The sequence below is a fragment of the Anopheles darlingi genome, chromosome 2 (assembly GCF_943734745.1).
Source record: "Anopheles darlingi chromosome 2, idAnoDarlMG_H_01, whole genome shotgun sequence".
NCBI classification, from domain to species: Eukaryota; Metazoa; Arthropoda; class Insecta; order Diptera; family Culicidae; genus Anopheles; species Anopheles darlingi.
In genome coordinates, this window is record NC_064874.1 from 33074403 (window position 1) to 33084402 (window position 10000).

General features: G+C 49.3%; 2 protein-coding genes across 7 annotated transcripts in view; one reads left to right on the forward strand and one right to left on the reverse strand.

Moving 5' to 3' along the window:
* Positions 1-7379, forward strand: part of LOC125949106 (uncharacterized) — a 317531-nt gene extending 310152 nt beyond the window's left edge. Inside the window, exon 11 of the transcript XR_007468649.1 lies at positions 7370-7379. The gene's annotated coding sequence lies outside the window, so the exon portion shown is untranslated. The remainder of the gene's footprint in view (positions 1-7369) is intronic.
* Positions 1-10000, reverse strand: part of LOC125949115 (low-density lipoprotein receptor-related protein 8-like) — a 208292-nt gene that overhangs the window by 161974 nt on the left and 36318 nt on the right. The gene's annotated exons all lie outside the window — the stretch shown is intronic.

The window sequence follows — 10000 nt, forward strand, 5'->3', positions numbered from 1 at the left end:
AAATACCCACCGAAAGCAACAGTTTTGTGGTCAATTATAGGGCTTTAAAGCTGACTTAAAAACGAAGATACGCCTTTAAAATGTACCAGTCATGGGTAGAATAGATAAACCACAGCAAAAAGCTGCATCTACATGAAGCACCAATATGCAAATAAGTCACTCTTTCCATGTATTCCAATCGCTGATTGATTGATTCAACAGAAACCCCCCTTATTTCTTCTAATCAAATGTGTCGTTGTTTGATGTCGTGTTCCAGTAAAAAAGTTCAAACGAAGATACTTTGAATCATCAGAAAGGATGCCCACAGCACGCGTTAACCGCATTGCAAAGCAGGGCAGCAACATTCCACAGCAAGGAATGTAGGAATGCGCAAAACCTTTAAGCACGTCCATTGGCGCAGAACACTGGCCACTGCTGGTTGAGCTAAACACATTTTATTATTAGACAGAGGGAAAGCTTAAAAGGACCTCCCCTCTCCCAGCGTCTGTTTCGTCATCGGAATGCCCTCCTTCCATAATCCTCGCTTCTCCATATTGCCCTCTACCCAGGAATCGGTCCAAATGTCACTTCACATCTTTTGATCCGCAATGTACGCTGAATGGCTCTCGGTGTGTATAATGCATTAAATTTTCACGCAACACATTCATGAGGAAACGCAAACAGAGAACGAGCGGAAAAAAATACGAAAGGCCTTCCGAGCAAGAATCAATCACCAAAAACCGGTAAATCAATGCAACGATGATACAGCAATGATCGAGAGTTGGGCTCGGGCTCGGTGAAATATGGGACCCAGCACAAACTCCCCAAGAAACATCAAACGATTCCCTCGCCACTTCCACTACCGCCAACCGGCACCGTTTGCGCGTCAAGTTGTCGTCGTGAACCAAATTCCAAGTTGTCTGCTCCAAGAAGGGTGATAAAAAATGGAAAAATATGGGGAAACCTCTGCCCGTGGTTGACGGGAAAAGTTATGCGAGCATAAATAATAAATGCTTCTGCTTTCAGGTTGCACAAACCCTCGTACCGCGCGGTGTCGGCAGCAACCAAATATCGTTTCATCAATAACACTCAACCACCTCGGGAGACCCGCGGGGTCTATCGGAAATTCTCCACTTCACCGGTACGCTCGCCCAGCTGCAAATCAGTGCGACTGGCCTTTCATTCAAGTGTTTCAGATGATACCCCTACTCCCCCCTCGGGTCTTTGCCGCATGAAAGTTTTGAATTTTTCATGAACAAACAAAAAAGTGAAAAAGAAAATTGACTTCAAACTTTACCTGTTCCGGTAACATCTTCCGGTCACCGGAAATTACATCCATCTGCTTCTTCTGCTTCATCTGCTTCTTCGAGTGATGTGGTGACCTCTGCCGGTGGGTGGCATGTTGTTTTCGGGAAAGTGAAACCCGGTAGAGACGTCCAGTAAATCAAATGAAGGCAAACATGCGGCGAACGGGGAAGTTTGCTATTCCGTCGATACATCCGTTCCCCGGTGAGCGATGAGATTATGTGCTTTGTTTGAAGCGGAAGTTATAAGGCGATGGAGGGGCCCGGGCGAGAGAATCAGAATTCACGTCGCAAACTCAAAAGGATATCAATTATGCTTCTCGATGCTGCTCGATCTAAAGAAACAAATCCGAAACACAAACACACATAACACAGACAGAACTTTCTCCAAATCAGCAGCAGCAGCAGCATCGACGGCGGTGAACAGACAGCATTTTGCAGCTCAAAGTTGGCATAATAATGAAAATTTCGGGCACCGGAAGCTGCCGGAGTGAATTATTTATCCTTTCGCATTCACTCCCCCGTATCCCGACGGGTGGTTCCGTCGTCTCGCTCGCCTCGCTCGCCTGCACTCATCAATTGACAAATGCGAAACTCATCGACCGGAAGCCACGCGCCACGGTTACCGGTTACCGGAAGTTTTGCTTTCATCTCTCGATTTATCCCCGTTCCCCGTTGGCCAGTGTGATCAAGCCGGAGTGCAAAACACACGCGGCCACGGTGACGGGAAACCGTTGTTCAACCGTTGTTCCGGTGCCCGGAAGTCCGATGCCAATGGTTTCGGATTTCCCCGAAATCCTTGTTTCATCACGCGCGCCACACCACCCGAACAGTGGCCTATTCGCATCAACCCAAGTTGACCAAAAGGGTGCTGAATCACCTCCCTTCTCCCCTCCACTCTACCTTTATTTAACCATCCCCCTCCCCCCTAGTCATTGATTTCAGTTCGGTTTTCGATACCCGCACACGGCACGGCACTTGGTTCTACTCCCTTTGATACGCGCGCGCGCGTTTCGCGTTACAAATTGAGTTAATTTTATGATCGTCATCGAATCAGCCAAATTAAGATTGATTGAGCCATGGGGCGGCCTGGAGGTGGGCGTCCGATTTTCCCTTTCTTTCTTTGGCCGTTTGGATTTGGATTTATTTTTCTATTCCCTTTTTTTTTGCTACGCCACAACGTTTTCCCCGCGTTTTTTTAAAAGGACTCTGTATTGTATTCTTTGTTTTTCGATCTGGATTTATTTCTAAAAATTAATGCTCCTTCTTGAAGGGTGCCCACCCCTTGTCTTCTTCAACTCAGACAACGGAAGCACAACGGACGGACGGGCTAATGAAATGCGAAATAGGGACATCGTGGAATCGAATTACAAGATTATTCTCTCTTCCATCTTCCGGTCTCATCTATTATTAGTTTCCTTTGGTGGTTTCGTAAGATTCGTTTACAATATCCATCCAGACACCCCGACACCCACCGGTACCGTTGGTGGTGACAGAATTGATTCTTTTAGCATGCAACCCCTGGGGGAGAGGGGAAGATACCTCAATATTTCGACCATTTCAGAGGCCGGTTCACCCTCAAGTAGGACGACAATTTAATAGCACGCAGCCACATCCGATCACTTGTAGACTTTTCCCCTGTTTGCCACTTATTTCCGGCGAGAAATGCGTATCAATTGACTCTTTCATACTGCCGATGAACCGTCGATTGGAACTCGAAAGGATTCTCGCGTAGCACTCAAACTCGAGAATATTGCAAACCACAACGAATACAACCAAGCCGTTCGTTCGTTCGTTAGTACGTGGTTTTCCACTAGATTAGCAAATGGCTCAACCACTCAATACATAGAGCCGGAACGCGGAAGATTGTGTGAGCGTGAAAACTCTTCACAACCACCACTGCCACCATCATCGCCGTGGAAAACGCCAGAACCGCGGTGACAAATACCAAGGGAAGGATAGAAAATTCGGGTCGACAACCTTCAGCCACCTCACCACTATGGCAACGTTAAGGCTCTGGGCTGAGTAGCTTGAGTCGCTGTGCCGCTGAGACGGTTGCGAGAAAGCCCTTTAATCTGATTAGAAGATTGAGCCGTCCGTCCGTCCGCTCCAATCATATCTGGCAGCACGTTCCAAGACCCCGACCGAGACGGAAGCAGTACCCCTCCAGAAACGTCCGGTGGAAGAGTGCAGCAGAACAAATATTGAACCAGCATAAGACGTAGGGAGAGAGTGATAGAGAGAGAGTGCAGGATGTGGTGACCAAAAGGAAACCGCACCAAATACCAAAAAGCCGATGATGCTACAGTAGGAGGGCAGATCCCCCGGTAGATTCCAGATTCACTCTTCGGCGCACTAGCCTCAGGCAATGGCCGTGGCCGGACGGACGGATGGATGGATGGAAACCGCCCGATGTTGATTGATTTTTATTTCCGATTTGCCAGCGGAGTGGGGGAGAAAATCAACAAAAAAATAAAGGTCGGAAACAAAGCGAAGAAGAACGCGAGGGTTCGGCTCGCGAAGTTCATCAGAAGCGCGTACAAGTGTACCGTGGAGCGTAAGATCCGGAGGGACACGACAGTCGACAACAACGGTGTTAGAGAGCTTTGGTTTGATCAATATTGATCCACTGTCCAATGGTGCTGCCTCCGGTCGAAGCGGAAACCGAAGATTGCCCAAAACAAACTGAACCGAGCCACCATAGTTTAGTATACCCGTGTTCCCGGTGATAAGTCCACTCGATCCATAATTATCTTATCAAAAACCCTGCGAACCCGGGACCTACCTTCTAGCACTTGTAGGACGACTACTTCTGACTTCCTCGGCGTTGATGGGCAATGTTGGTAAATCCTGGTCAACAAGTTCTAGCACACGCAACAAGTGACCCCTGGGTTCCCCACTGGGGCGGGTATTCGTTTGCAGAAGAATCGTGAATTCCCTTTCGCTCATCAAACAAACGATACCTAAATTCATAATTAAGGTATCGACGCTCGCATTTGGAATTTATCGACAGACGTTTACTTAGCCTCAGACACCTTCAGCTTCCGAGTGACGAAGTGGCCGAACGGGCTTCAAAGTGCTTCGACTTGAGCCGTGAGCGCCATTACTTTTCAACTTTTCGGTTCCAAGGTGCACCCGGCCGGCCGGCAGAGCGGAGAGGTATTTGAAGTTCCTAATTAAACTTTGGCAAATTCGTGGCAAGGTCGTGGAACCGGAAAGGCAAACCAACCCAATCCGCATCCTTCACCGAACCACCGGTCATCAGTACCTTCCAGTTTTGGGTAGACACCAAGGGGCCGTTAGGAGTGCGTGTACTGCCGTAGCCGTGGCTTAGCCAACCTTCCTCTACCCTTCGACGGACGGTCTTCGGGGGTTGTGGTGATGATGCTGATTCTGGTAGGGAAAACAAATTTTTCAAAATATAATCACGGCACAGTACCATCAAGGGGGAGCGGAGAGAGGGAATAGGAGGTACCGATACGCTTGGCAAATATTTGCCACCTCCTTTTTTTGCCGGTTGACGCGCCCAAGACGCCCAACCAAAGCAGACCACAGAGTTTCCGGCAGTGAGTGTACCACCACCACCCGGAGCGAGTGCGGTTGCTGAAGGTTCCGTTCGTTTTTTTTTTTCTTTCCTCCTGCTCCTCCTCCTTCTTTTCGTTGGTTTTTGTGAGTTTTCCTGCGAACAACGGCGAAGGCCCAGCAACGGGGGCCGTGCTACCAGAACGCAAACTAAACAGTGAAACCCCGGGTTCGGTCGCTCGCCGCTCGTTTTAGAGCTTCCAGGGTCCGCGCGGGCGCCAGTCTCTAGTAGTAGGCCAAGCAGAAAAGGGATTTTCTTTCCCCAAAAATTTCCTTCCAAAGTCCCTAAAGTGTGTGTACAGCCCCTCCGTTTGTGGGTAGCGCCGCTCTCCGGTATGTGTGTTTGTGTTCGTGCGGACCGTTGGCAAAAGTTGAAGCCATTTTCCGCTAACTTCTTCCTCTTCGTGGTGCTCGAGAAGCGGTCGCGGCTCGCGAAAACGGTACTGTTCCGCCTCGCGCAGCGATAATCAATATTTTATAACCGTAATAATAGTCTTACAGCAAATAAACTGAACCGAACCGAGGCCGAGGCCGTGGCCGCCATCGTAGTGGCCCACGAGTGGCGACACGGCAACCACGGCCTAGACCTCCATTCAGCGAATGGCGCGACGATGACTGCTCGGCTTCAACCCTCCCACCAGCAGCAGTAGACCCATCGTTGAGATTTTCTGGTTCAAGAAGTCACCCGTTGAGCTGCCACCGTGGGAGGGAGGTTTATTGTTGGGACTAGGTTCCCCCTCCGGTGGCCACTATTCCTCCCTTTCCCCGAGTCCCATTTTGTTTGTTCCAACCAACCGGTCCGCCAGCCGAGAGGTTGGGCGTTTGCTTGCGGTTCGGAAGCGGTTGTGCAGCGGTTCGGTTCCGCGATACGCCGCCAATCGGTACTTTGTGCGCTCTTCAAACATGTAAACAACGGAATCAATGGCGAATGGCGAAAAGGACATCGTATCCTGCCAACGGGGGGAAAGTCAAGCAGAGTACACACACACAAAGACACGTACCAAAGCGATTTGTTCGTAAAACGTTCAACCGTCGTCAATTCCCTCTAGGGGCGGGAGGTGGTAGTATTAGCGAAACTAGAAACAACAGGATATTGTAGCATGTAGTACACCATCCGATGACCGGTTGGTTGCATTGAAGCGACGAGGAATCGCAAATCGTTCACCCTCGGTTGTTGTCTCATAGGATTTTCAAGAAGATATCATTTCATTTAGCTTGAGACAATGTGTCGTTGCAATTATTAAACAGTACAGACGAGCTAAATTAAAGGTGAAACCTTTGCAAACCAATGAATTTAATGTTTTACTAAGTACTTCTCACTCCAAGACCTAGAGTGGCTATAGACTGTTTACTTGTTCTTATACTCCGACTCTTGGAATATCGAAACCTCTTAATCTGAAGCAGCAAACAATTTGACTTCCAGTAGAGTACACTATGTCAGTAGATATCAGATGAAAAGGGGACGAAATGTCCTTAAACGGTCCTTCTCCTGCACTTAGAATGGACATTACCATTGTTCATGCCAATCCACAATGATTGGCCCATTTCCTTTTTTTTCCATTGATTACCTTCCATATATTTCGAGACGATCGATTTGGAAATGCAAATGCACAACCATTTGAATATATTCAACCTCCCACCTCTCGACATGATCGATCGATCGATGACTGACCATTCATCAAATTGTCAAACAACATCCAGTGCGTTACTGGTCGATGAATTGATGTGTTCCAAAACAGATCCATAAGTACGATGGAGTCCAGACTCAACGCAAGGCATTTCAACATGGCACACTATGGTTTCACCGACAGCCATAATCCTCCAAGAGTAAGGAAGACTAGGAGTATAAGACAATGTACAGGGAGCTTCTCATTGTTGATGCTATTTACTCATTGCCATACGGTATTACTCTGCTTAGCCCAACCTCAACACAATCCCACTTCACCATCTGTGTGTATGGTTTCGAAAAAGGTTCCAAAGCCGAGAACATAATCCTTTCCGGGCTCACCCGTCACCATCATCATCATCATCATCATCATCAGGATGATGGCTGAATCAGTGGAGTCCAAAGGGAACCTCTTCTCCTTCCCATTTTTAACCAACAGCATTCTCCGGTTTAAACCACTATCTCAGCGACAAATGGAAGTAGCACTAAGAGTACCGTCAAGCTTCGTCATCTGGACCAGATGAGCCCAGCATCTGGGGAGCTGCTGGCTTGAGTAGCTCTTCACCTCCACCTGCGTCAACCTAACCACCACCACCAGGAGCGTCCTGGCACCTGAAAGTGGTTGGCTTCACAGACTTCACCAAGGCGATTCAAACGTTAAATTAAATGACATTTTCATGTCGGAGACAAATGAGACGTAAGCATCAGACGTGACACTGCCAGCCAGCCAGCCAGCCAGCCAGCCAACCAAAACCGGCATCCACCACCGGAGAGAGGACTGGTGGTGTACGGTCTTCAGCACCATCAGTTTGCCAATACAACGTCACAACAGCACGAGATAGAGAGAGAGAGAGAGAGCGACATAGGGAGTGAGAGAATATGTTAACCTCATCTCACCTATGCGGCCGGATGTATCCTGGAAGACACAACAGCCAAAACCACAATCCCCTCGAGCCTATCCGGTCGAGCCATACACACCCGCCCACACCCGATATGTCGGATGTCCGCCCCGTGTTCGCCCGAGAGGTGCGGTGCCGGTTGGTTTGATTGGTACGACGACGACAACGACGTGATGGGGCGTCATGAGGAGGAGAAGGCCGCGTAGCAAATGTTATCCACTTGAACTCAGCACTACCTCCTGTTGACACGTGGCTTCCTGGTCGTTCCTGGGGCCCCGACGAGACGATTCGATCATCAACAGGTTCATCGTTACCGAAGGTGAAGCAAGACACGAGCTTCCCGTCTGATCCCTACACTTGATCGCATTATCATCGACACCGCCATACGTTCGGTGTGCCATATGAAAAAGCTGCGTGCCTCTAGCATCACACACAGGCGGCAGTCCAGAGGGCGCAATGTTTAAAGACACTCTCAACCAAACAACATGCCAGCAAACAGCATGGGGCAGGATGCAACATGCTTGACCAGCATCGCCAATCAGCAACCGTGTCCATTACAATCATCGTATGCTAATGCCTGCTTTAGTGTTGTGTACATACCACTAACCCAAGCATCGAGCCTGGGTTCGGATCCTCAAACCCATCTTTTCTATTTCCTTCTTTCACTTCGCTTCTCTTGGAACAATGCATCGAATCGTTGATACACTTGGGGCGCGCAATCAACATCCTCCGGTGGACCGATTCTCTGCCATCGCTATGGTGGTCTGGTGTGATGGTGCCGGAACAGAGACGCCATCTCGGAGCTGCTGGGCTGCTGCCACCATTCGCCATCAAAGCAGACAGCAGTGGCAGCTTCCACAAAAGCCACAAAAGGGATCGATAAAGTGAAAAATTAGTAGCGCACTGCGCCATACTGCTGCTGGTATGGCTGGTGCCGCCATACAGGACGATTGGGGAGCCAACCACGCACCACCACCACCGCGTATACTCCCGGGTGAAGCGAAACACCCAAACCTTCAAGTCAAGACTTGCCCCGAAAAACGGCTACTAAGTCTAAGCAGCTACTTAAGCAACATGGCAACATCCGGCTTCCAGCCGGAAAAAGGAACGAGAAGGGGGTGAGTGTAAGGGTGCCGAAAGGTGGCGGGGAGGGGAAGGGCAACCGGGAAGCCATAAGCCGTAACATACTTTCCGCATTGAAGCTAATTTGAGAGATGAAGAAACCGAGACCCTCGAGAGGATGATGGTTGCCCCTTGTGGCCCCTACCCTCTTTTCTCTACCTCCTGCCCTCCTCGAGCTGGCGGGCTTTGCAGCACATTTTACGCATTGTAATTAGTGTCATCGAGGAAAGGCAGAAACGGGAGGAGTTGCAAGAAGAAAGAGTCGGAACATCGTGTGCTGCCCCACCGAGTATGGACTGGAAATGACTGGGAATCTTTAAATGTGCGCTTTAACTCACCCCGCGCTTCCCGGTTGCGTATCTGTTCCCGAACTTTCGTTCATTATTGTTCCGCTTCTGGTCCCCATGTTCTCTGCTGCTCCTTCTGCGCAGCGGTCAAATATTATAATCTTTTCTACTTTCTCTCGCTCTCTACGAAGCAATCCGGGGGCTACAGTTCCTAGGCAACGCGCGATGTGATGCGATGCTAGGCTCAGGTCAGACTGTTAACGATACGATACAAAGGAGATGTGTGTGTAGCGGGGGGGAATAGGACCATCGGGACCGTAATGATCTCGATTACATTCCAACAAATGAAGCAACGTACCTTGCCTTCGGTGGAGGCGCTGGAGTGTGAGATGCAAAAATGTACCAAAATGATACGCAAGGTAGGTGAAAAGGTGGTACCCGCCGGCCATTCTGACACCGGTAATTGGATTGGTAGTCAATTTAACAAACGAATCAATATCAATTTTCGATACCAATCATCACGCTGATGAACCGCAATGGCCCAACCCGCAGCCACACGCACACTATATGCGTATGAACTTATTTGGGTGCAGAAGGTCCTTTGATTCTCGTCCACTGATTGAAAAAAAAGCCCCAAACGCATACACCAAGGAAGTCAAACTATGTCGCAAAATGTTGCCATAAGAGAAGTGAAGGACCACGGACTGCACCGGTACCGGAAAACCGGCGAAAAGTTTACCTGGAGCTGCTTGGAGCCATTCGTGCAAATAACCCCAACGGTAGAGGCTGCCGAGAAGTCAACGCCGAAAGGCCACTCCAATGTAACAAAGTTGAAACAGGGCCGGCTGCCCTGTTTGCCACACGACGATGGCAGGCAGGTTGCATCAAACGAACCACGGTACGAAACGGCCACAGGTACGAGCCTTACCGGTGGTAAGCATACATTCTGGCACAAATAACGAACCGACGCGTGAGCACGGCACGTTCTGCTGCAACCTCAACGATCGAGCGTTCCGTTCCGGAAGTGGGACCATATTTGGTTCAATATTTTTGGTGCAAACGTCAAACTCTGTTCATTGTGCACCATATCTGGGTACCTTTTTCCTTCCCTTTTAGTGCCTACACCTAGTGCATAGCAGCATTGATTCCGTTCATCAACGG